This window comes from Enhydra lutris, unplaced genomic scaffold (assembly GCF_002288905.1).
Source record: "Enhydra lutris kenyoni isolate GAN:26980312 unplaced genomic scaffold, ASM228890v2 scaffoldscaffold61, whole genome shotgun sequence".
Classification (NCBI taxonomy): Eukaryota; Metazoa; Chordata; class Mammalia; order Carnivora; family Mustelidae; genus Enhydra; species Enhydra lutris.
The window spans coordinates 1783646-1811098 of NW_019154145.1; positions in this window are offsets into that span (position 1 = coordinate 1783646).

Sequence of the window (27453 nt, forward strand, 5' to 3'; positions counted from 1 at the left end):
AGAGTGCCCTTGATGTCTGCCATTCCCTTTCCTGTCCCGGCGTCGCCATCAAACCTGCAAGCCCTCCAAGCTCCTCTAGAGTATCCCCCGCTTCAGTTGGTGAAAGTGGGTTTGGGACACTGTGTACCTCTGCAAGTTCTGATTCTTCGTGAATAGCCTTGGGATGATAATATCACAGATCGACAGGTTTTCTGATCATTAAATTAATTCATGAAAAGAATCCATAAAAGTAGGAAGATAATTTATTTGTCAGCATAATTATTGAACTGACTAAAAGTACTGTGATACTTTGAGAACTCTGATATTAACTGGCACTTCTTAGCACCAATCCAGTGCCAGGAGACAAAACATTTATTTAGAAAACCAAACTTTTAGAACAGGTGTTGTACTTCTACTCTTGCTCTAGAACCATTGTTCTGTGGTTTCCTGTGAACCTGATGGATGGTATTTCTTCATTTTCAAATACTCAAGATACTTAGGATGTATTTAGAATGCTTTCAAATCCTGGCAGGAACCAGGCATCTTTCTCTCTGAACGTTTTTTTCTATGTCTTCTGATTTAACCTACCATGCTATGGTATAACCCGGAACTCTGATTTTTATTCACAGTAAAATAGTTATAGTTCAGCAATTCTAAAATAAATAGCTTGCTACTTTGGTCAAAAATTAATCTAGTTTCATCCCACCTATTCATGGCAGTGATGGATTTCAGGGAATCAAATAGAACAAAGTCCTCCTTTATTATAAATGGGCTCTGGGGTGACTGGTAGGGAGGCTAATTTTTCATATCCATGATGTGCTAGACAAGCCTCAAAGAATTTTCATTTTTTACCCCATTTTATGTATAAATAAACTTCTTACAAGTGACGACTACAAAACATCATGAAATAACATATATAAAGTCAACATATACAAAATTAAAATGTTGCAAGTTGTGAGTAAAGTAACATCTCAGGCAAATATCTTTTAAAAAAACTTTAGAATACTTTTTTTTACAGCACAAATAGAATGGCATTAGATTAATTAAATGCTTATTATTAGAGCTCACACTTCAAATAGATTGGCAAATTATAGAAAGACACGTAGGGTAATTTGTCCTTTTAATATATGTTTTTTATGTATGTGCCTATCCTTTCATGATGCAAATTAGGTATAATTAGATATCTTTAGCACTTAAACTCTAAAAAAACCCCACAAAAAACAGTCTGAATTCAAATTATTGTCCAGGAAATAATTCTTCCTCAGTCTCTGGCTCCTTGAGATAACATACTCTTTTTAAAAATCTATTTATCTATTATTATTATTTTTTAAAGATTTTGTTTATTTGAGAGATAGAGAGCGTGTGATGGGGAGCCATGGGAGAGGGAGAAGCAGACTTCCTGCTGAGTAGGGAGCCCAGTGTGGGACTTGATCCCAGGACCCAGAGGATCATGACCTAAGCTGAGGGCAGAGGCTCAACTGACTGAGCCACCCAGGCGCCCAAGAGATAATTTACTTTTGTACAAAACCCACTACTTTCCCAGTCCAAGCCCAAGACAGTTTCAAAGGGGGATGGGTGATAAAGATGGCCGTCGGGTTTCTCTGGGCCCACAGGGGGTGCCATGGAGACCTGAGGGCTGTGAACACTCAGGTAGACCTAGAGAGGCAGGAACTGCAGCAAGAACGACCAGAGGTCCTTCCCAGGGAAAGAAGCAAGTACACTCAGCCACCATCTTTGACCAGTTTTCTGGTCTTCCTGGCCTGTGGAGGCATCCCGTCCAACGTCCAGTCCTGAGGGGTCTCCGGCATCCTCTGGAGAAATGACCCTCCTGTCTGTGACAGGGCTTCTCAGACCACTGCAGGGAGGTAGCTCCATCATATAAAACCCAACTTAATGGTGGCCACACAAATGCCAATGCTATTGTTTTGTAAGAAAGAAGCAAAAAACTTTGTCAAATGGATTTCATTAAGCATTTACTATTAACTGTAAAAACACATCTGACTGCTCTGAAGAAAACAAAACCTGTAGGGTTTGTGCCCAGCATTCCAGTCCAGACGAAACATGTCAGTATGTGTGCAGCATTCCGACGTATGTTTAAAACAAGAGGTCTTGGGGGATAGTTAGAGCCCAACGTCACGAAGAGAAAGAGCTCAGAGCGTCTTCCTTTCGCTTACTCTTGGACGTTGTCTTCATGTGGGAGGGGCAGGAGTATTAAAAACTGTTAAAACTATTAAAAACTGTTAAAACTATTAAAAACTGACAATGGCAGAAGTGGGGAGTTTTAAATAAGCGCCAAGTGTTTATAACGAGAAAGCACAGAGTATCTTGTGGCGAGGTCTGCAGTCATGTCGGGGGAAAGGGAGGGTGAGCGTCTTCCATCAGAGGGTTTCTTTAAAGAGGTCACGTTGTCCATGCAAGTTGACCAAAAGCATATGCTGTAAAAAAGCAGATATAATACCTCAAAAGAGTACTAAAGAATTCTTTCAAATTACAATTGCTGATGATACCATATTTATCTTATCCCCCTTTTCATTTATATTTAGCAATGTGATATGTTCATTGCTGATCCCCAGGAAAAGTTCAAGTTCTCATGGTGTAGGGAAACCCCCATCCCACTTTTTTCCCTTCTGTGGTCATAAAGATACCCCTTTTATCTATAAATCTCTCCAATATATCCAATCTACATGAAGTTCCTTCCATATTCTTTTTTTTTTAACACATCCAAAAATATTCATTTTGGGATACCTTTGGTGGGGTTTGTAGGACTGTTCAGTATTGGTTTATTGATAAGACTAATAACACAGGTGTCCTAGGAAACATCTTTCCGATGGTCGAATAAACCTGACCAACTTCTGGTAGGCTATTCCATTTATACTTGTGATACTTCATCCTTTCAAGGGATAGAGCGTTTCATCTGGTTTCTTGTACGGGTTCTGAAACCAGAACCTTATGCACTTTATTAAGCAGTCCACCTGTGATCAGGTTGGCCGTGGGCAGAGAGCATGCTTTTGCCTTGGGATTTCAGACTCATTCATCATTTGAATAATTGGAACCTGAGGATTTCAATGCCTGTGTCTTTGGTAATACTTTGTATTTCTATCTTCCAAATTGGCTGATTGAATACAAATGTTCTTCTGGTCATAATTTTCCACCATTGCATTAGGATTAACTGATTAAGGTCCACGGCTATGCAGAACTAAACAGGCAAGGAAGAAAGAAAAGAGCTTTTCATCCATCATGTGAGCTGGTGGAAAGTCCTATCACGGGAGGAAGCACGACAGAGGTCGTAGCACCTAGTTTTCCTATGTCTGGAGCAGAGAGATATTCCCTTTGTTCAAAAGGGATGTGGGAGCCGGAAGGATCCATACGACACGGGATCTATATGATCGATAGGCCATGGTAAGAGGTTTTGTTGTTCAGTTGGGAGGAAACAACTGGATTCCTGTAATCATTGGTGACACAATCAGATTTGTGTCTCCGAGCCATCCCTGTGGATGTGGTGTGGAGAATGGGTAGGTGGTGGTGGGCAGCAGGTGAACATTTTGGAGAAACTTTAGGTTGGCCAGGATGAGATGAGGCCATTTCTAGTAGAATGGTGGTGTTGGAAATGAAGAGATCTGGAACAATTTGAAAGTAGTTTAGGAGGCAAAAATCATAGATTCATCATTATTACTGAGCGATTTCCAGTTGGTGGTATACTGGAAATGTGAGCAAGGAAGAGAGAGGCCAGCTCTCTATGGGGTGGGCTCCATTCACTACCACACACAATATCGGGAGCTGGGGAGGGGTTCCCCATATCCCAGTGATCGTCTTAGGACAGGAGCGTCTGTCCTCCTGAAAGGCACAGACTCAGAAAGCAGTCCTAGTCGTACAGACCGCTTCAGATACTTGACCACATTGGCTGTCTTTGGAAATCCTTCTTTATTTAAGACACGACGCTTAGAAACTCTGCCGGTTGTGTGACTTATCTTCAAGGTGGAGCAAAATTACTTTTCCAATTTAGTGTGTCCGTTTCTTTTCACCTGTTGCTTTTACAAGTGATGTTGGTTCATCAGCGAGCGTGGCATTGGGCATTGGCAGGACCCTCAGAAGCGTCGTGGAAAGCGCCCTGCAGGGAGTGGGAAGGAGCGTCTGCCGTGGGCCTGGGGGCTGGCGTCCGACCTCGGTGGAAATCAGTTGTGTGCGACCCTCTTGGTGAACGTGGGCCGAGAGGGCACCTCTCATGCTCCAGGTTCTACACCTGTTCAGTGAGGACATCCATCCGATCGGGTCCTTGAAAGGAGTAACTGAGACCACAAATGTAAAGAACTCAGAGTGGTACCCGGCCCAGCGGGGGCGACCGGAAGCATGGGCTGTCATTGTCTCCAGGTCTGGTATTTGAAATGTGAGGAAATTTGGAAAACAGCAAAGGATACAGGATACAGTTGCCAAGGCAATGATATGAAGACTACAAAACCGCATTTTTTTTCCTAGAAAATAAAGTTGTTCATGCAGAAGTGGAATGCCAGAAAGTTTCAGCAGTAGAGGTAAATTAAGGACAAATACATTGATATTAAAATCTCAAAAAAAAGGCCTGACAAAACACATCGCTGGGCTTTTTCCATTGCATTCACTGAGTTTGAACTTCTGCCTCATGATTAAAAATAAACTCATTTCCTTACACAATACTTTTTTAAACACCAGGACTTGAGAAAAATAAATGATTCAGGTCCCAGTTAATCTCATAAGCAAATTTTATAAAGTAACTTCTAAACGAAGGCGAATGTCTTGGAAAGTAAATGCCCGATAGCATTCAGCAGAGGAGATGTAGCTATTCAAGGGGACAGGGCATGAGGGGTATCGGTGTTTTTCCAGATGCTCTAAAACGGTTTATTGGATTTTGAGTTAATGGTATATAGTAATAGTGGCACTTACAACAGAGTGAGTCCTTTTACCGGGATTAGATTTTAGTTGATTTTGGCATTTGGAGCTGAAAACTTTCTCCAGATCATAACGCTGGAGCTCGGAGATGCTCTCTGTGGGGCTCTGATCTCCAAGCCCTGGGCTGCAGGTGTGCTGGGATCAGGGCGAGGAAGGAGAGGTCTCCACCAGCTGCCACTGGGCATCTAGACCCCCTTGTCCCTCTCTGTCACCGCTTCCTTTGCAAGCTCTGTCTCAGGGCTGCTGAAATGTCTGAATTATATCACTGCTGACCCCTGATCTTAAATTTGTCTTGACATCTTCATTTAGACATCCCTCGTTCCCGATTTGCTTCCTTTGGTGCATTTACTATTTCCAGATCTTGACCTCAAAAATTCTAACTGCAAGCAACATGACCCCTTTTTGCAATTTCTTCCTTGGCTTGACAAGCTGCTCAGTAGGCAATGCTGCAAATTCTACTAGCAGAGAAATTGGATAGAGACCTCGAATAATGCTGACACTCATCTGGGTACCTGCGTAAGGTGTATGACGCTCTGATCAAGAAGCAGAAGTGCATCTTTGAGTCACTTTGTCACTATTTGAGATCTGGATGTTATGGCTTATATATTTTGCTCTAGAAGTGTTTGTGTTTCAGTTATGCACAAATGTGTTAAGTCTGAAACACACAAAACGTCTGAAATTTTGCCTTGCTTGTGAGCTAATGAGTGAGCCAGCCACAATTTCCTACCCGCACCCTGAAAGAAGACACAAGGGGTCAGAGAAAGACACTGTATGTCGTGCATTGCAAACAGCAGAGACCAGAGCAATGACCTGCCTTGCTTCCCTACGTCCACTTTCCCAAAAGAGGCAGAGATAAGGGCTGGATGTCTGCCTGAGCACAGTAGATCACACCACAAGAAAGGAACCCTGAAATTTGGAGACTCTGAGTTTTTTGTCTGTTTTTGTTTGTTTGTTTGTTTCTTTGATAGCTAACTTGTCTATCCAGCCTTTTCTCTGTGTCACGGGAAGTAGGCAGATCTCCTCCATGAGGAAGGGGGAAGGATTTCTAGGTATTTTATCCTGGAGGGCCCCCACCAAAGGAGACCTACCTTAAATCTTTCAGAGGATTCATGATCTCTAGCTTAAAAGGCAAACATTTGCTATTCAAACAAGCCTTTGCTTGGAAAACTTGAGCTGGCAGAAATGCAAGACCCATGAGGGTTCCCGGCACACGATGGATCCTGGTGGTTGCTTCTGGAACAGCTTACCCTTGCATTCAGGAGAAAATCACCCAAGGGATGCGTGGGTGGCTTAGTCAGTGAAGCCTCTGCCTTCAGCTCAGGTCATGCTCTCAGGGTCCTGGAATTGAGTCCTGCATTGGGCTCCCTACTCAGTGGGGAGCCTGCTTCTCCCTCTGCCTCTGTCTGCCCTCCCCCTGCTTCTGCTTCCTCTCTCTCTGCCTGACAGATAAATAAATAAAATCTTAAAAATAAAAGATAGGGGCACCTGGGTGGCTCAGTGGGTTAAGCCTCTGCCTTCAGCTCAGGTCATGATCTCAGGGTCCTGGGATCGAGCCCCGCATCGGGCTCTCTGCTCAGCAGGGAGCCTGCTTCCTCCTCTCTCTCTGCCTGCCTCTCTGCCTACTTGTGATCTCTGTCTGTCAAATAAATAAATAAAATTTTTAAAGAAAAAAAATTTTTAAAAAATAAAAGATAAAATTACCCCAATGCACAAACCATCCATTGGTGCTATCACTCCATCTGGAGATCAACATTTCATAACCAGAATGCCACAGGCCCTCAGAGGCGTCCCACCCCATTGTGGTTAATAATAAAGCTTCTCTTATTATGACTAATGACACATGCTGATATGAATATCACTTCAGCAGAGGGTTTCCTAGGTTTTGCAGTGCACCACATTAAAATGCGGAGTTTACCGAGATACACAGGAGCTTTGCTTTTATGGAAGAATCCAGGGAGACGCCAGGACAAATGGACACGAACAAGCAGTGCGGGGGCTGGGGGATGTCTCGCAGATCGTGTGTGCGGGAGCAGTCATTGTCCCGCAGTCACCGCTGACCTACACCCGGGGATGTGAGCATTCGCAGTTACTATCCTCAAGATGCCACTGAAAGTAAAAGTTCAGAAGTGTCCTTTGAGGAAAAGGAGTAGGAATTCAAGGATGTCTTTATGACATGCGCACGTTGTCTGCTGGAACACCGTACCACCTCCCGTCAACCCCTGGATGTTAATATCCGCCAGAATCAGAGTTACTTTTAGTGGGGGAGCAGAGAAATCAGAGATCACTAATACTTGATTAGGCCATGTTGTTCAGTTATCACAAATACGGAATGACGTGGCTTCTTGGGAAAGAAAAGGAAACTGGACACCATGAAAAAACGGAGCAGTCTCCAGAAGGAGAATGAAGCACACTTTAAGGAAAAAAAAAAAAAACCAGACAATTTTTAAATTTTTAAATAAGATCTCTACGTCGACATTGATCTTGTCTAAAAGTAGAGAATCCAAGATGATATTAGTCATTTTTACACAGTGAAATAGAAGGAAAGGTAGACAACACTGAGAAGTACGTAGAGTATAAGTGGGCGATTACAGAAGGTACTGGCTTGTGTCTTTTTTGTTATCTTAAATATAAAAATGAGTAACCTTTGTAAACTATGAGGCTTTCAGAGATCATAAAACCAATCGTTTTTGACCAAGTATCTTTCTTTTTAAAAGAAAGAAGTTAAATGGTGAAAGTTTCTGAATTGTGGAAAAAAATGTAATACTGGAATAAACGTTGAATCCCCAGCAACACTTTATTTTTAAAGATTTTATTTATCTGGGAGAGAGCAAGAGCGAGAGAGGTCACAGAGAGAGAGGTCGAAGCAGCTCCTGGCTGAGCAGGGAGCCCGAGGCGGGACCATCCCAGGACCCTGGGATCAGGACCTGAGCCGAAGGCAGATGCTTCACCGATGGAGCCTCCCAGGGGCCCCTCCCCAGCAACACTCTTAAAGGTTAAGGAAAAAAAAAAAAGACAAATATTATTAAATGTTCTTTCTCAGTTCAAAGACAGAAGGATGACAGGCCTTTACACTGTTTGGCAAAGGCTGTGGCTTTTGTGTAAAGACTCTTCCGTTCCTATAGGGTCATCTTGGGTTTTTCAGGATGCTCAGTGCTCCCCATTGTCCCTCCCAGCCGTTGACAAACCCCATCCGACTCTGCGCATGCTTGATGATGCTAACTCCCCCGGAACAGAGGACCCGAGTGGAGGCAGAGCTACGCCTTAGCATGTCTGTCTCCTGCTCCCTTACCTCTCTCTGAAGGGCTCTGGTGACAGCAGATCTGCAGCTCGTGGGAGAAGGTCTTGGGTCCCATGCCATCCGATGTCACTATGTTTTCCTGCTGGAATATCCACGCTGTTGTCTTCCCGGCTTCCCTCCGACATCAGCCCTCAGCTACCTGTGCCGGTCACCACATTCTAAGAGAGCAGAACCCTGACCCTCTGCCCCGCAGCCCATGGTCTCAGTGCGCCCGGCCAGCGTGTGCAGCCCAGTCTGTGTCTGTGGAGAGAGTCACGCACCCACAGCCGTGCTGGGCTTCGCTTCAGTCACTGAAAATCTAAAAGCCAGCAGCGCGGTGAGGGCATTGGAAGATGCAGAAGCAGACTGCGTGCGGGTGCTCCCGGGCCCTTGAGCAAGTAAACTTGCCTGTTCCTCTCGCGGTGCGTCTGGGTGGACCCTCCGTAGGGAGCGGACTGGCCTGCAAACACCTGTGTGTTGAGACTAACAGACACGTTAGGAACCGGTCTTGCCTGAATTAGCATAATTGGCCCCAACTCATTTTATGTGATTCAGCTTTGTAATTTTATGATTTGCTTTGAAAAAGCGTGCATTGCGACCTGCCATTGGCTACGCGCTCATGTAGAGAGGACTCATCTTCCTTCCTTCCCAGCTTCTCCGAGCCCGAGCGACGGGCTTGCTGGCTTCTCCAGCACAGGTTCGGTGTTTCTCTCCAGACTCGTGCTTGCACTCGGAGCTCACAGACGTCTGCACCATCCGCACTAACTGTTCGGACGTTCTGATATGAGGCAGTGTGTGATGGTGGGGGGCCTCGCTCCCGACCCGGGGCAGCTCCTGAGCACCCCTGGGAGAAGGCGGGGCATTCTGGGACTTGTCTCGTTAATCCCAGTGATAACGCCGCATCTTAATCACTTAAGCAGCCTGATGCCCTCTGTTTTTTTGCACAAAGATAGCGATCGCCTTTCCTTTATTTCTTATAACTAACAGAAGAGACGCACGCTCAGGGCAGACAAGCCCATTGGTGCCACACGAATGGGGATGGGACATCTCTCTCCTCATCGTCTTCTTCCTTTCTACTCTCCAGACTCCCTTCTGCCACTTTGGCAAGAAACATCATCGAGCCATTGAAAGTATTTTAAAAAGTAATAATGTAATCTTAGATGAAAATGCTTTTGAAGGAATCAAGGGGTTTGTTATTCACATTTCTGAGAAAGAGATTAAAACACAGGGAAATGGTGTTGCCTGAGATCATTCATCACTAGTTACTAACGAGTTTGGAGTTAGAGTAATTTTCTTTCCACTAACACTTTTCATGGCGATCTACTCATGAAATGGAAACTTGATGGTGTGTTCTTCTCTCAGACTCTCTTGGATTCCATCCCTTTATACAAAAGGAGCAGAAGGTCTGGGGACAATTGTCTTTATTCCTGGGGTGGCACATTCCTCTGTGATGCTGTGAGTCTGGGAAGCATGGCCATCCCTTCTCAGCTTTGGGAAATCCATCCTATGTCCTGGAACAGGCTGTATCAGACATCTGGGGGAAGTGGCTCACGGTTTTAGGTAGACCTAGCAGCAGTGGGGAGCCTTTCGCGAGCCTCCCACCTCTTTTCTAAGGGACCTGAGACAGAAATAGCCACCTCTCTGGGAATCTGCAGGGTGAGCCCGGGCTGCATGTAATTTTTAGCAGAGGTAAGTGAGGGGCTCAGGACACTGCTGGACCGGCCTCACTGGGGCTGCCTTCTCCTGAGTGTACGTGTCCGAGCAAGGATCTGTAAGGGAGCTCACTAGCTTAGGATAGAAGATGGAGCTTTGGGTGCTCCCCACCCTTGACATGGTGGTGAGTGCGCTACAGCTCACCTGCACTATGGGCGTTTTGTTTGACAATCCAACAAAACATAGTTTCAGAGAAGTCCTCTCACCCTGGTGACGGTTTTCATGCTAAGGTTGCAAACAGAATGTGAGTTCAAGTCATCCGGAACTTCTAAGAATCTCTCTTGCATGTATCAGTTTGGGGGAAAGTCCTTACAGCTTGATCTAGAATGGAGAACAACAAACAAACAAACAAACAACAACAACAAAAAAACAGTTTCTTGGGAATCTAGACATTCCAGAAAGGGCCCATGGTTTTCAGTTCTTTCCATTTGAAGATGAGTACGCGGGAGACATGGTGGTGTTGAGAGCAGCAGAGAGAAAGGACCCCCATCCTGCTGACACAGGCATTGGCAGGGCCTCTGCTGGGCCCCTCCTGCGGCCATGTGCAGGCGATGGCGTGCTTCTAAACCCACAGCTGATCACATGCCTTTAGTTTTGGGACCACGAGCAGAGAGGGAACGACATGCAGCCTCAGCTTCTGTTTAAGACACTCTGTAAACATGCGTTTCCCGCACGGAGCTTGTCATTCACCTGCATTCACTTACCGCCCTTGTGGGTCGCTGGTCCCGGCCAGATCTCACAGGGATGTGTCCCAGGAGAGCATCCCTGCCTCATTCCAATGCTGTGGTACATGCTCTGGGTCAGCATTTTGTCCCTGGTGGTATGGCCTCGCCACTGGCTGATAACAAGGGTGCAGAGGTGCCGAAGGAGTTAGGTGGGACTTGGTGTTACATCTGATTTGGGAAGTTCACCGCGAAGACAACGGGCACTGTGGCGTAACTGGCCTTGGCTTCTCACCCCCCCCCAAGTCCATGCCTTTTCTGTATGACTCTTTACCTCCTCCCACAAAGGGGTAGAGTATATTCCTGCATCCCACGCCCGCATCCGCCTTGGGACTTGGTTTGGTCAGTAGAGTGAGAAGAAACATCAACCTGCTCCCAAACCTTGGCATCACGCGTTCCCACGGCACGCTGCCATCGCCATGTGGAGAACGCGTCCCCAGCCCACCCATTATGCCAGAAAGAGGAGAGGGATCCATGGAGCTGGGCCTCCTCTCCTGACCACCCCATCGGCCCAACAGAGCCCAACCAAGAGGAGCCAATTCACAGAAGTGGAAGAAAAGTGAATGCTTCATGCTGTAGACCACGATATCCAGTGGTGGGGTGCTGTATAGGGGGTGCATATGGGCGCAAATGATGTGGGTTTTTAAATCAGGACACTCAGTTTTGTGTCCCTTCCCTTCGCTCCTTGCCAGGGTCATATTCTACGTGCAGTGTTCCCCTTCGACAGGGAGGCATCTGTGAGGAGGTGACCCTGTGTGGGCCTGTGAACGGAGAACAAAGATCATGGCCAACGGTTGCGCATCCAACGCCGGAACATTTCTTCTGGGACTTAGGGAGCGCTTGCTGGATGCATGATTGACGGACCCCATCGTCTGTAATAACCGCAGGAGGTAAACAAAACCTAGTGAGGGGAAGGGGATTTGCATATGTTAGGGAAACGATCCTTCACATTTACTGCTCTTTGAGAAACTCGCAGGGATTGGAAACTACTCCCTGTTCAGCCTATAGACATCGCAGTGAAATGCCACTCCTTTAATTAAGTGATTAAAATAGAGCTGTGTTTAATTCTTCAGAGAAGCTCTTGGATGTGCTGTGAAGGTAGAAATCATATTCTTAGGCTGGCCCTTCCGTGATTTCATTTCCTTAGTACGTGGTGGCTTCAGTGCTCTCTCGATGATGATACCGATTAATGACTCTCCTCATGATATTGGGGTCATCTTAAGAGTGGCTCTTGGAGCTCTTAGAGAAACGAATGGTGGTGGGCTGTGGATTCAGTACATGCTGCTCTGCGTTCAAATCCTCCCTCTTACTGGAAATGCTGGGTGTCTCCGCTAACGGAGTTCTAGCTGGATCACACAATCTTCTGCAGTCAGCTGGGAGATCTACAGGACTCTGGACAGATAAGCCTCGGAGACTAGATGGGCGAAACCTTTTGTCTCACGCTCCCTGTGGAAATCCTCTCATGCCTCTGGACCACCCAAGAAAGTCCGTGAATTATAGGCAAATCTTTGCAGTATTCTAGAATTTACTGTGTTCTTAGTATTATGTCGTATGTTCATCCTTGTCTCTAAGTTCATTTGTTGGTCCCTCGTGGGGAGGATTTCACATGTCTCAATTTCCCCATTTCATCTGACACAGGAATCAGTAGATATTTCTTGGTTATGCCCGATTTCCCTGTTGTAGCCTGTCTCGGCGTTACGGTATAAATGGCATGTTCTCTTGAATCATCCCCCAGAGTTACCAGGGGATTCTTGGGTGACAGAAAAACAAAACAAGGAAATGACTTTTTGATAACGACTTAATGCCTTTTCCAAGCACAAATTAAGAACCTGGAGATGTCTTGTCTCATCAGGGAGATCCAATACCCATACTCCAGAGTTTAGGAATGAAATCACTGATTTTGACTGAGCTGCAACGACGGTCTCTTCTTGAAAGTCCGGAAAAGAGGGGCCGTTGCTGTGGGGATTGCTCACTTTCCCCTCACTGTCCCGCCACTCGCATTTCCGAGTGGGTCTGCGGGCGGCTGCCTCCTGCCTGGGAAACCCTGGATTCTCATGGGCGTTTTGTGAAGGGCAGACAAATTATTCCCTGGACCAGCTAATGGTGGCAGAACATATTTGACGAGTAGCCACCTGATGAGATCAGAGGCTCGAAGCATGTTTTCAAGTTAAACTTTAAAAACCCCTCTCAGCTGGAGCGCTCCCCCCTGTTCGGAGCCGTCTGGCCGGCAGCGTGGCTGAAGGTGGCCCTCTTGACTGGAGCAAATTGAGCTTTTTAATTACTGAGGTGGCCCAGCCTCCTGGCTTAATGACCAAGACCCAGCATTCGTTTTAGAAACGTCGGTGGTAATCACTGAGCTTCCAGGAAAAGGCAAGTTCCTCGGAGAAGATAATTCACTGAAGCCATTACTGCCTTCTGCCACATAAAACATTACGCTTTCCTCTCATAGACAGATGGCTGAGATGAAAAATTTGAAAAAAAAATGGTCTGTCATGTAAAGATAACCTCACCCAGAGGAGCGGATGAAGTAGAATTCCTCTTTCTGTTCAAATCCGTTCAATGTACTATGGGTAATAGAGTGGTTTTTTCCTTTTAATTTTAATTTCTTCCTCCCCAAAATAGAGAAAGGGAAAGAAAGAGCACACCTTACCTTCTTCACTGAGAAAAACCGACAATTAGACACGTACTCTCTTTATTACCTAGAAGTCACTTTTCTTTTACAGAATGGTGAGGAAGTGTTTCTACTAATGAAAATTCAGCTGCTTTCGATGCAAATCGGGGGCAGTGGCTCGGGACTAGAGGTGTGACATTGGTTTTGCTGAGCCCCAAGTGAGGTGTTACAGAGGAAATAGCATATAATTCCAAGGCAAAGCAACCAACGGGTACAGCCCTACCAGCGAACGCATGGTATCTTAGACCAGTCCAGACGTTCAAAGTGAAGAAAAGTTGCCCAAAGGTTGAAAAGGTTGAGGAGGAAAGTTGACTTGGCCTTCTGGGTCCACGTGGGACTGTGCCCTCGTGGGAACCCCCATCTCTTCCGGCTGTAGGTCGGTTTCTCAGCCACATCACCTCTTTGCTGCTCTCATGGGACTGCTGCCGCGAGACGCACCTGCCCACCACAGCTAACGTGCCTCCTGCCCAGCTTATTAAAAAAGGGATTGATGGTAACCGTGAGCCCACTTAATGTCCATTAAAATTATCCCTAATTTTCCCTGGATTTATTCCGATCGGAGCCCTTTGAAGATTCCGGGTGTGTGAGCTTAAGTTTGCTTGAAGTCTGGATATCAACTACCTTTAGTATTTTTAGCCTATTTATGGTTCATAATCCCCCATCCACGCTTTACCACATTTCTAGTGCATCCATCAACCCTGGAATTTAAAGAGAACAAATATGATACTTCTAGGTAATTATGTAAATGGCTCAGAAAGAGAACACATTCATCTGGGATCATGTCATGGATGGTCGAACCCTGGAGGGCCCCACTCCAGCGTGTCCTGCTGACCCTCGGACCCCGACATGGACTCCGACATGGACCCCGACACAGGCATCCACTGTGCTGGAGACCCCAGGGTTTTGATGTCTCGTGTGTTCTGTAGAACTGCGGCAGGACTTGCAATGGCACTGGTCCAGCTGAGACCCCAGCTCCTGCTGACAGCTCCAAAGCTGCGTGTGCACGGTCATAATGCATTAGGCGGCCCGTTCTGACAGAATGGGTTCACACCCACGCTTGACCATGGTCTTGAATGTGTGGACTGTAATGGGAAGCAGAGGGGTGATCACAGCAGTTAACAATTAGAGATTTTTAAAGTCACCTAATCACACCTGTCTTCCAAAAATAACGGATGAGTGATGCGCCAGACATGGCAGTCCCTGTCCCACCGATGTCCACACGTACAGGAAATGGAATTCTCTTCTCCAGGGAAGCCTTCTGCCAAAGCCAACATTCTGAAAATATGAAAACAGAGCAGCTCTAATTGAAACAGGATCACGGGAGAAGTTGGACATCTCTCAGATCACAGGGCTTTGCTCTTTTTAAAGTGGTTTACATGGACGTGGGGAACCTCACCGGCTGTATCAGTCAGAGAACCACCAGCTCGGAGGCGGGCGCGCGGGCTCCTGCCCCAACTCGGTGTGGCGGATCTGGAAATCACCGCTGGTACAATAAGCAAAACATGCCTAAACATTGGGGTATCAAGCAAAAGACTTTTAAATATTCCATTGAGGGGATAGAAACTACAATGATAATTTGAAAATATCTTGACCATATTTGACAGACTTGAAATATCTGACAGTGAGAGACGGTGTTTGCCTCAGAATCATCCCGAGGGAGAAGCCGGGCGGGGACAGGAAACTGCAAAGCCTTGGCCAGATCCGTGGCGGGTCTAGAGCTGGGTCAGCCCTTCTGCGTGGGGTGGGGCTGGGCCTCGTGCCCTCCGCCGACCAGATGCTCCCTGCAAGGGAGACGGCGAGGTCCCTCGCTCCCCCGACAGAAGGATTCCTTCTCCTGGAACCGGGGCTTCTGAATCTCCGAGTCCAGGGTTGCGGGGTGCGGGAAGCGTGAATTCCCAAGGTGCGTCTCCGGGACATAGGGTGGGTGGCTCTGCACCTTCCCTTTTGCCCTCTCCTCTGTGTGTCTGACGGGGCAGCCCCAGGGGCTCCCTGATGTAGGGAGGGTCTCCCCTGGTGCACACCTGTGGACCTGCTTCTCCCCTGTGCCTTTTGGGGGTACTTCATCACTCGCCCCAGGAGGAGCTCCCTGTGCCCAGGGCGGCCAGCACAGCCTGGCTCACATCCAGGGTCGAGTCCTTTGTCTCCTTGGTTGCGGACCCGCTGTCCGTGGTGCGTGCTCTGTGTGCGGTCATACTGTGGACATCTTCGGCTCGGTTCCCAGCCTCCGTGGGTGTGCCTGGTTCCCTTCATCCTGTCTTTCTGTCAGCGGCTCGTCTCACTGCCGACCACTAGTGTGTACGTATCTCGCACCGGTTCTGTCTGCTCCCACAGAAGGTGCATGTCCCGAGTCTGCTGAGTGTGGAGATCTCTCCTCACTCCTGTGCTCAGGGCCACCCTTGCGGGGAGCACAGTCCTTCTTCAGTGTCCACAAAATACCAAACACCATTCTCATGCTTTTTTTCCCTTGGTCAGCCGATGCCTGTGGGTCCTGTGTGGCCACGGGCATGGGCTGAGCGAGGCGTGGGGACCCAGCGGTGGGTGATGCAGTGACTTACAGGCGGGCAGGCCACCTGATTGCTCAACCTGCTCGTGCCTTCTGGACGACTTAGGCTGTTTTCTGAAAGGGATATCGTATCATTCTGCAACACAGATGGTGTGGCCTTGCTCCAGAACCCACGGGTCTGTGTGGAGATGAACTTGCCAGGGCTGTGGTACCCTCCACCAGATAGACAAGGCCCCCACAGCAGAGCCCATATCACTGAGTGTGCCGCGCTGCCGGGCCCAAGGCCGCAGGAGCTGCTTGCTTTGATTCCTGGACCTCACACACAGGTTTCCCTGCACGGAGAGCTGCGGCCTGTCCTTCCGCCTGGAGTACGGACGGAAGCAGGTCTGTGTGGAATTTGCTGTATCTAAGCCAAAGAACCTTCCAGGCGTCCTGGTGGGACGCGTGAGAGGAAGTGACTTGTCTGTACCTGGAAGGTGCATCCTAGCCTGCCCGGACCTGACTTCCTGAAAGCTTCATGGGGATGTCTCCCCCAGATATTTGTAGGGCTCATCTCCCACCTTCTGCAATCTGTGCATCTTACTCGACTAGTTCAATTAACATCATGTCCTAATGCGGAGGAGTGGTGCCGTGCTCCGTAGGATGGCCAGACCGCCCGGCTCTCCCTGGAGTGTACTAGCAGATACTGGGTGGGAGAGAACCCCACCCTTGGGCAGGACTGGGAGTGCAGTGGGGATGTTTCCAATGCTCATATGTGACAGGGATGGGCTAATGGGTGGGTACATGCTGGTATGTGACAGGGAGGGGCCGATGCTGCATATAGGCCGTGATGCTATGGCCCATCCCATGCATACGTACCAGACAATGTGTGCCGGGGCGGTCAGGGCTACCTCTGTCACGCATCTATATTTGGCTGTTCAAGGGCCAGACTGGTGAAGAAAATGAAAATATGAAGGAAGCCCAAACCCTGCACCTTGTGATTCTTCGAGTGTGCTGCCGTCCTCACCACGGTCTGGAATGTTCTCTGTCTACTGTCCTGGCTGGGTAGGGTGTGCGAAGGCAGATGCAGACACTCTGTTTGAACCTGGCCACTGTGGTGGCTCTTACCCCCTAGCCGTTGCCCAGGGCTGATGGTGTTTATCATTTTACAAGTTCTGGGACCAGGAAAAGCATTGCTCATGGAGTCCCTGATGTGTGCTGGACCTGGCCATGTCCCATACGCACTGAGCACATGCGCTGCTCTCTGGGGACCCTATCGGTTCACGGCTATCATCGATCCTTACTGACGTGGCCTCGGCCTAGAGACAGTAGCCAGTAAGGTCCCTTGCCTTTCTGTGTCCTTCTTGCTTTCATGGACACAGTGTCCCGCAGGGACCTCGTAGGATGGACCACAGAGGGTGGCAGTCTGAATCACAGCCTCCAGAGACACTCGGGTCCTGATCCCTGGAACCAGTGACTGTTCCCTCTCACAGCAATGGGGACTTGGCAGGTGTGATTAAGGAACTGGAGATCATCTTGTATTACCCAGATGGGCCCTAAAAGGAAGCAGCAGGGTCCTTATCAGGGGGAGGTAGCGGGAAGGTCTTCCAGAGAGAAGTGATGTGGGGTCGAGCAGTTGAGATGCGGGGCTGCAGGCTCTACGCACCGGGGCCCCTCCCGGGGCTGTGAGGGCTGCTGCCCTGCTCTGGGGAAAGGTGAAGAGAGAAGCCTCCTTTTACCGGGCAGAGGGGACAGGGGCTGGGACACGAGGGTTTCTCCTGATCGCTGGCCTCTGCACTGCTGGGTCAGGAGCTGGTGCTGTTTTAAGCCACCAGGGGTTTCATCCTTCCTGCTGCCGCAGCGGAGCTGATGTGCATAGCACCCCCGCAGCACACGCCCTTGCCTCTACGTCCTCCCTGGACAGGCAGTTCTGGCGTTTCTGCTTGTCATTCCACGGGCTGTCGCAACACACTGCTCCAGGAGCCACCCGGGAGGCTGTTAGCTTCCTCCCGGGCTCCTGACTGAGCGCTCAGCTCCGTACCCCGGAGAACGCTGCTCCCCAGACCGCCCTCACCGCGCCGGCCGTCCTAGAAGCCTGCGCGCAGAACCCGGCCTGGCTTCTCTCCCGCAGCTGCAGGTGCACGTCCCCTGGGGCTGCGGCTCTGTGGGCCCCGCACCTGGGCCTCCCCGTGCAGGCCGGTTCCTGCCTGGCTGCGCGCTGGCCTGGTGCGAGTCCCGGCAGTGGTGGGCTCTGTCTGGCTGCAGAAAGCCTTCCGTCTTCTCCCGAAGCAGAACGAGAGCTCGGAGGCCTCGGGGATGATAGGATGCCTAGACTGCAGGGGCCCCCGGCCTGCCACGGAGCACTGTGGAGTGTGTGAGTGCACAGCAGACCTCCGTGGCGCTCAGCCGGAGACGAGGGGCTTCTGCGTCCCTCTGTTTTGTTCTGTTTGCCACACACACTGATAACATTTCAAGCATGTGGTGGACACCCACTTGAAGTCTGTTGCATATTTATATAAATAAACGAACAGGGGAGAGTATATGGACCACTATTTATATAAAGAAATCCTTAATTGCATGTTTGGTCTTCCTCCGAAAACCCTCGAAAGACTTACACTCACCCTCCGCTTGCCTCCGTTTATCAGCATATAGGCTAAAAATTATAATTCTTTTCAGCACATACAAATGAGCATTTCCCAACCAAACAAAAAACGCAACCAGCTCCGCAGCGAGATTTCAGGCCACGTTTGCCAAGAGCTCAGCTTAAAAACAGTATGTAATTACACAGTGTTTTTATTATCTCACGAAAAATATTGTTCATCGTACAGAATCCTGCATTTCCCAATTTCTGAAATTAAAGAAGCTGGAGGCTGGTTTCAACGAGATAAGAAAAACCCGTGTTCCCCGGCATTCATCTTTGTATATAATTACCTGCAGAGCAATAACATGATCGCTGTGTCATATTTCTCTCCAATGTTCCGCTAAATCTGTTGTGTGTGTGGGCGTGCACACGCCTGTGTGTAGACGTACGTATGTCTCCACATATGATGTGTATCCTTATTATGATGTTCTCGAATATAAGATCGGATGAAGGCATCGTGATTTGAGAGTTTTCTGATAAAAATCCATCCGCACTGCCGGAAAATCCTAGTACTAGGTAAGGTTGCTGCCCCCACAAGGATTTTAGACGCCTTTTCATTGTTGCTTTAAAAGTTAATAAACTTGTCAGAGTAGAGTGTTATTCTAAACTTTCGTGAATTTATGCGGCAACGCGCTTGGAAGTGTAGCTGACTTCTTGGTGTTCAGCCACTTCAGAGCCGATATTAAAGCTATATTGTTAGTTAAGATTTAACCCGCTTTAAGTCCGACTGGAATGTTTCGCTGTTTCTCCTTTCTTAGAGAACTCTATTATTCATTAGGCAGAGAAGCATTTGGTTCTTTTCCATTTACATTAAAATGTACGTGTGAATAGAAAGACATAGGTGAAAAACTAACTAAAAAGGTAGCCCGTTATGAAGCCTATAAATACACCATTCCCGTCCAGAATAGGATGCATATGTAACACTTTAATTGTCAGCATGTGCTTCCAACAACAGGGATCCCCCCCGCCCCAAAGTAATAAAATCTGAACTCCTGTGAATTAAAATACATTTTTCCAAAATATCCTATAAAAGTGTTTTTGAAAATTAACGATATTGGTTACTACCTTATGACGGCTGATTCTTGTTTGCTGACTCTTCGGCTAATTTTCCTGTATTTGTTACTGTATGTTACTATCAGGCTGTAAGAGTGAGAGGAAAGGTCTCTCTCTCTCTCTCTTTTTTTCTTTGGTCGGGGTGTGGATTTATTCTTACTCTCCCCAGTATTGCAACACTGGACTTCTCTTGTAGTACGGGTCTACTGCTCTTACTCACTTTTTTCTTTTTAAAGGTTTTGTTTATTTATTTGACAGAGAGTGAAAGACACAGTGATAGAGGGAGCACAAGCAGAGGGAGTGGGAGAGGGAGAAGCAGGCTCCCCGCTGAGCAGGGAGCCCAATGTGGGACTCCATCCCAGGACCTGGGGATCATGACCTGAGCTGGAGGCAGACGCTTCCCTGACTGAGCCGCCCAGGTGCCCCTGCTCTTACGTTCTAATCGCTGCCTTTTGCCATCCTCCCCAAACAGATGCATCTGATTAAATACCGCTAAGAGGTTCAATGTTAGAAGACAGAATGATAAAACGAATACAATATCTTGTTACATAAAAATGGATTTGGATAGAGTCTCTCACACACACATAGACACACACACACAGGACTTTCTTTTCGGCTTTAGAATAATGATAATACCATGACTGGGTGAACCCAACCCTACTATTTGCGCATTTCTAAATCACGTCCAAACCCTCGGATGCACGGGGCACAGAGCTGCAGGGACGATGCCGTGGTTCTGCCCTTTGCCAGATAGGCTGAGCCTTTGCCGAAATCACAAGGATCCCGTGGTGTGGCAGGGAGACACCTGGGCCATCAAGTGGTTGGTGACGCCCGCTGATTCCATGAGGGGAGCTGCACACCTGCTTGTCCCAGGACACAGCACACTCCTGTTCTCCATCCTCTGCCACCCTTCCCATCAGTCTCCACACACAACCTCCGCTCCAAGGAGACTGGGTCATGTATGTCATTAAACACGATCCCAGACAACGTCTTTGTGGGTGGCCAAGCGCCATCCTTCTGTCTGGGACCTTCCCAGCGCTCCTCTTCTGCGTGTGATCTGATGGATGTTTCACACTTCCCAGGGCTCCTTTGATGGAAGTTTCTGTGGGCCCCTGAATCTCCGTGGCCCACAATCCTGTGAACGCCCATAGTTCTTGTGGTTGTTTGTTTTAGAATAATGATGAGTTGTTTTTTAATTTTTAATTTTATTGTTTCATTAGTGGAGGTGACACACAGTGTCATATCATCTTCAGGTGAACACCGTGGTCATCGGACAGGTCTCTGCACCAGGCTGCCGTCTGTCGCTACAATGTGATTATAATACCAGTGACAGATTCCCGATGTTCCGCCTTTTCTTCCTCTGATAATTCATTGTGGAACGAGAAGCCCGTGCCTCCCATGCCCTTCCCCCACTCCGCTCCCCCCCCTTCCCCTCGGGCAACCATCAGTTTATTCTCTGCGTTTGTGAGTCTGAGAGAAGAGGGCAATTTTTCCTCTGAATTACACCGTACTTCTCGTTAATGGAGCAAAATGTTCATGTTGTTTGTCCTTGAAGAAGCGGGTACATTTCTTGTGTATTGCTGGCAGCCGGTGGACCTCTCCTTTACTAACAGTACTGTGTAAAAAACATCTCCCAAACCAAAATTTGATATGATTCCTCAAACTTAACCTTGTTTTTATCCATCATAATGAGAATGCAGTATTGCCTACTAAGATCCACCATATTTGGTAAGTTTTAGGCAACATTGTCTTAAGAAGGGGAAAAAAAAGTATAAAAACAGAAAGGAGAACGAATTACAATCATTTGCAGTAACAGAAAAAGTTCTGGCTGTAAAACCCAGGATAAATGACGGCAAAACCTTTATGAACAACATAAAGCAATTTATAAGAGATTAGGTAAATAAACTGTACTCTCAAGTATTCCTGTACACGTCCCTGTAGGTAATTAAAAAGTGTAATAATGTATAAGATTCCATTCATAATGGCAATAAAAACACTAACATTCCTTGCAGTCAGGTTTTCATAAAGTGGGATATCTATGTAAATACACACGTAAAGTTCTTCATGGAAAATCAAAAGTGGAAAGAGACGAACACAAGAGCAACAAACAAAAAATGTGTCCTTGTACAGGGAGGTACACTAGTCCTGGTAAGTTACATCTCCCCAAATTAAGTGAGTTGATTTGGTAGCGTTAGAATTATTTAGAACTTAACATAGAGACAGTGATTTGCTCGGGACGTGACTGTGTAAGAACAGCCTGGTGCCCTTCGGTGCCCCATTCAGCCATCAGGGAATGGGACTGTCCGCAGGAGCACACACACGGATTTGGGAGGAAAGAGAAGCCGGAGGTAAACGCAGGGGTCCTGCTCCTCAGGGGTACCTGGTGAAGCCGGGAAGACCACTCAGACCGTACACACAACATCGTTACGAACTTCCTTATCTCCTCTCTGTTCTCCTTAAAACCCATCGTCTTTCCTAAAGAAACCCATTGGTATTCCCATGAGCTGTTTCTCCCTTCTCCCTCTTTGCTGCTAAGTTAGGGATGTAAGCCGTTACCCTCATCCATCTAACAAGCTGGCTCCTTCTCTCCTTGGTGCCTTTGTGTACGAAAAACCTCTTCTGTTGATCGGGTTTTGTCAGTTTAATTCACAGGACCCAGCTCTTGAACGTAAAGAGCTTAGAACAAATATTTTTCATCTCCTACGACGTTATGACAGATAGGAATGTGTTGAGTGCTACACAGTTTACTTCAATAAGTGGCAATAAAGTCAAAATTTTCAACAAATATAGTTTAAATAATGGACTGGTAATTTGGGAAAATTACAGTGGCTTCCTGACTTACTTATTATACTTAAAAAGTTACAGATGGAATAAGGACTTCAGTTTTGAAGAGTAGTGCTTAAAATCACTAAAATAAGATATGGATGAAGATTTCAGTAATTTTTCAGAAAGGACGGCCTTTCTAAATATGTTATATAATCAGAAATACAGAAGAGAAGAAGTTAGAGTTGATGACCAAAAAGAAAAAAAAATGCTATATAGAAACAAACACCACTGGCAAACAACAAACCTAGCAATTGCAATCAAAATAAATTTTAAAAATAGGATAATTAATAATTTGGGACAATGTCTGTAACATGTCACTGAGTACATAAGAAACACTACAGAGAATGTAGTAAGCTTTGTTTCACTTATGCAAGACTATATACACTGACGCATTTGTGGAAACGCATGTGGACTCCAATCAGGGTTGCGGGGGTGCAATTCATTAATCACAGTGTTGGTACTATCACTTCCAGATTGTGGGATTTTAATGTAATTTTAACCCTCTTTCTTGCACTTTACTATTTTATCCTCTACATTTCCCCCTTCACACATATTATAAAAACATAATTATTTTTACAAAAGATTTTCAAAAGAAAGAAAAAAAAATTATTTGCATCACCACCACCCTTAGTTAGAGCAGATCGAGGATCGTTCATAATACTTAACACGTTAGGGGTCTAGAGGGTCGTTAGCTGCCTGTCCTAATTGTGCCCATCCTCGGGAAGACCGTCCCGAAATCCCATTCCACTGGCCTGAGACTGAGCCAGAGAAGCATTTGCCGAGCTGGTTTCGATACAGTGTTTCAGACTAAAGGAAAGAGAAACATCAATTTCATAATCTTTGCCCTGAAAGACGTCATAATTTTTTAATAAATGTAATCCTGGCCATAACCCGCTCCTCGCTGAGACAGAGGACAGGCACCAGAATGATCCATCAGGAGGAACGAGGAAACCACATTTCAAGCTACGGTGAAGAGACGCCAACACCACCGCACAAAATGTCAAATTGCTTCCTTCAGTTTGCACTTGACATTGCTTGACAGCTTCTCCTGAAGTAAGAAAATAGCATCACCATCGGGAAACCGTGGAACTGTGTCAGCTTTCTATACAACCAATTCCTGGACAGAGGTTTTCAACTTTTAAGAAACTGTATTAATGTTACCATTTGTCCTCTGCATAAGAATTAGCCAAATGGCGCTTTTGAGATCCTTGGCATTTGCTTGACAATTTTTTCCTCCTGAAACAAGAATTTGAAAGTCTGCAGCTGGAGTTGGAGAGAGTCACGTGTGCCATGCATGATAAATAACTTGTCCGATTCCCTTCCAGATGCCATTTAAAAAAAATCTCTCTTGTTATTATTAAGAACAAAAACAGAGCACCTGGGGGGCTCCATTGGTGAAGCGTCTGCCTTCGGCTCAGGTCGTGAACTCAAGGTTCTGGGATCGAGCCCCACATCCGGCTCCCTGCTCAGCGGGGAGCCTGCCTCTCCCTCTTCCCCTGCTTCCCCATTCCTGCTCTCTTTCTATCTCTATCTCAAATAAATAAATAAAATATTTAAAACAAAAACAAACAAAAACAAAATACCCCAGTGTGCTCTTCTCAAAGACCGAGCTCCCGCCTGGTGTGCTGGACTCCACACCCTTGGCCGCTTCTGACCCCAGAATCTTCCATTTTCCATCTGTAGGGCTTCCTTCCCATCGGAAGCTCCCAGACTTTCTCCCAACGCCAGAGAAAAATGAAAACCTTCTGTGTCGATGGAGTAGTCCATGGGACCAGGGACACGTTTCACTGCCATCGGGCTGGTAAAGCATTGTGTCTGTAAAGCAGTGGTCCATACGTTTTAGATGTGCGTTCTGAAATATTTGTGTGTAAAACAATAAGGTCAAGGACTTGCTTTAAATTACTTCAGAAACTGTTAAAAACAAGATAAAAGAAACAAATGTAGCCAAATGGTGATAACTGTTCAACCTAGGCGATAGGCTCATAAGGTTTTTGGTGGGTTTTTGGTTTGTTTGTTCTGTTTTTTTGCACTGTTGTCTTGACCTCATAACAAATAAACCTAAATCATCTTCATTCCGCACAGTCTTCCAGCCGACACCTTTCTCCTTCAAGCCACAGGAGACTTCTTCTGAAGGGCTGTCCGCACACGGTACCCTCCGCTGCTCTCCTCCCGTTCCTTCTGAAACCCGCTCGTCCACCCAGTGCGCTCCACGGACGGCGCTGGTGGCGGACTCCAGTGATTTCCCATTTCACTCCAGTGAATCCCATGCTGCGGATTCCGCAGCGTCAGACCCAAAGCAGCACGGGGCTCATCAGTCTCAAACCACTTCCCAGAGCTCGCGGGCTGGCTCGTTCTCCTGCAGCCGGCCCTGGGGGAGTGGGAGTGTCTCCGGGCTCCAGCCTTGGTGTGCCCTGCTTTCTGGCTATGTTCTCTCCCTGTTGGGTCACCCAGGGCCAGATCACGTGCGTGCTGAAGACTTCTAAGTGGATGTCGCCAGACTGGACCACCTAATGACTGATTCAGACCTCCAGCTGTCTGCTCTGAATCACCCCCCCCCGCATGGCTAATCACGATGGACACACGGACGTGTCCAAACTTGTATTCAGCTGTGCTCACTGCTGTCCGTGGATGTCCCTGTCTCCACGTGCTCCGACCCTGGAGCTCTCCTCCCCCTGTTCCTCCTTTCCACACTCCCACAATAATCCTCGATCTTCAAACCATATCCAGAGCCTTTTCTACTCCTATCCAAGCCCCAACCTCCATCGTCCTCATGTCAGTTCCTGAACAGCATCTCTCTGGTCCTTCTGACTCCGCTTACTCCCTTCCCTCCGATCCAGGAAGACAATCTATGGTCCGTGGGCCAAACCCAGCCTACTGCCCACTTGTGTTCAGCCCTTGAGCTCAGAATTACTTTTAATGTCAAAATAAGAATATTTAGTGCACACACGCGTGAAATCTAAGTTGTTGTGTCAAGGAATCCGTTGTATCGGAACGGAGCCACACCCGTTTGTTGACATACGGCAGGTGGCTGTCTGTCCTGTCCCAAAACAGGCCGGAGGTGTCTTGACAGACAGAAAGGACAAATCTGAAACAGTCACTCCCTGGTCCCTGTAAATAGCAGAAAGAGGCAAGATTGCTGCCTCCTGGTCCAATTTCTACCACTGTCCCCTCTGTTACTGTCTTTACCCACGTTGATCCTGTTTCTGACTACTGTTCTGTCATCGGGAGGGATCCTGCCAAAACAAAAGACGAATCATGCCACCTGCCTTCTCCAAACCATTCGTCACCCCCACCTCGAGAAAGACAGGTCCTTTTTCTTGCTGGGTTTTTCTTTTCTTTCTCTTTCTCCTTCCTTCCTTCCTTCCTTCCTTCCTTCCTTCCTTCCTTTCTTCCTTCCTTCCTTCTTTCCTTCTATACCTTCCTTCCTTCCTCCCTCCCTACCCTCCCTCTTTCCTTTTCCTTTTCCTTTCTCTCCCTCCCTCCGTCCCTCCCTCCTTTCCTTCCTCCCTTCCTTCCCTGAGGTTCGACTGACATATAACATTGTATCGGTGTCAGGTATACAACGTAATGATTCGGTATCTGTGCGCACTGTGAAACGATCAGCGTAGCAAGTCTAGTTAATGTCTGTCTGCACACAGAGTCCCACATTTTTTCTTGTGACAGGAGCTCACGAGATCTACTCTTAGCAGCTTTCAAGCACGCTGCACAATGTTGGCGGCCCCCACGCTGTGTGTTACATCCCGAGGACTGACTTAGCCTCTGGTTGGAAGTTCGACCCCTCGCCCATGGACCTTCCCCCACCTCCATCTCAGGCACCCCCCAGTCTGTTCTCTGCCTCTGTGAGCTTCCTGTTTTTTGTTTGTTTGTTTGTTTCCAGTAGAGATTCCACACAGAAGGGGGAGCACATGGTAGCTGCCTTCCTCGGACTTATGTCACTCAGCATAATGGCTCAGGCCATCCACGTTACTCTTTCTTACGGCCAAATAATACTACGTTATGTAGGTTATGTTATATGAATATGTCATACATTAGATTATTTTATATATGTATGTAACATTCCACTTCCTGTCTTCTTTCTCCCTTTATCCAGTGACGGGCACTCAGGCTGTGTCCTGGTCTTGGCTACTGTGAATAATGCTGCAGTGAACATGCGATTCTAGACCCCTTTTTGAATTCATGTTTTTGTATTTCTGGCCCGGTTCTTATGACAGCCGGGACATGACCATATCCTTTATGGTCCAAACCTGGCTCACTACTGGGGGAAAAATAGGGCATTATCAATAATTACACTGGGATAAGAGACATGAGCTGGGCCCCCAAACAAACTGGGGCACATAATCACTTACCTTTAAGCTCCCCACAATTCCACTATGTAAATTCCCAAACCATGTCTTCGCTCCGGTGACCACAACAAAATAGCTTAGACACTAGTTTGTCATGGCTCCGGAGGCTGGGAGCTGAGATCAGGGTGCAGCGGGGTCGGGCCCCGGCCTGGCTTGTGCATGGCTGCCCCCTCGCTTTGTCCTCACACGGAGGATGGAAAGGGGGATCTCTGCTGTGGCCTCTGACAAGGGCACTCATCCCTGGGGACCCACCCTTGTCATCCCTGGGGACCCACCCTTGTCATCCCTGGGGACTCCCACCCTCATGACCTCCTCCAACCCTCAGCCCTCCCAATGTCCTCATTTCTAAATGCTATCCTGGGGAGAGTAGGGCCCCCACATTTGCATCTGAGGGGACCCCACTCAGTCCATAGCACTTCTCATCTCCTCTTATGCCCCGCACCTCACCTCCCACATGCCACTCCCTTCACATGGACCTCCATCCTCGCTCCAAGCGGCTGGCCTGTGCTCCTAGGACGTGCTGTCCCACTGTGCTCGTTCCCTCGCTCTCTCCTCTCTCTCCCTGCAGACCTGTTCAACTTCAGGTCTTTTTTCTGCCTTCCCCCTCTTCACAGCATCCCCTACACACCCCCCCTTGGTCTTTTTTTTTTCCCCTGTAGCAATAATCACCACTAGAATACAAGGTCTAGCATGGGACAGTCCATTTTTTTGCATGTTTTCCTCACTGCCGGACATCCATGTGGGGAAGTTGCCTAGCGCTACAGAGCTGCTCAAAACAGAATTATCAGAAAAGAAAACTAACAAGGGAATAGACCGGCCTTGGTCA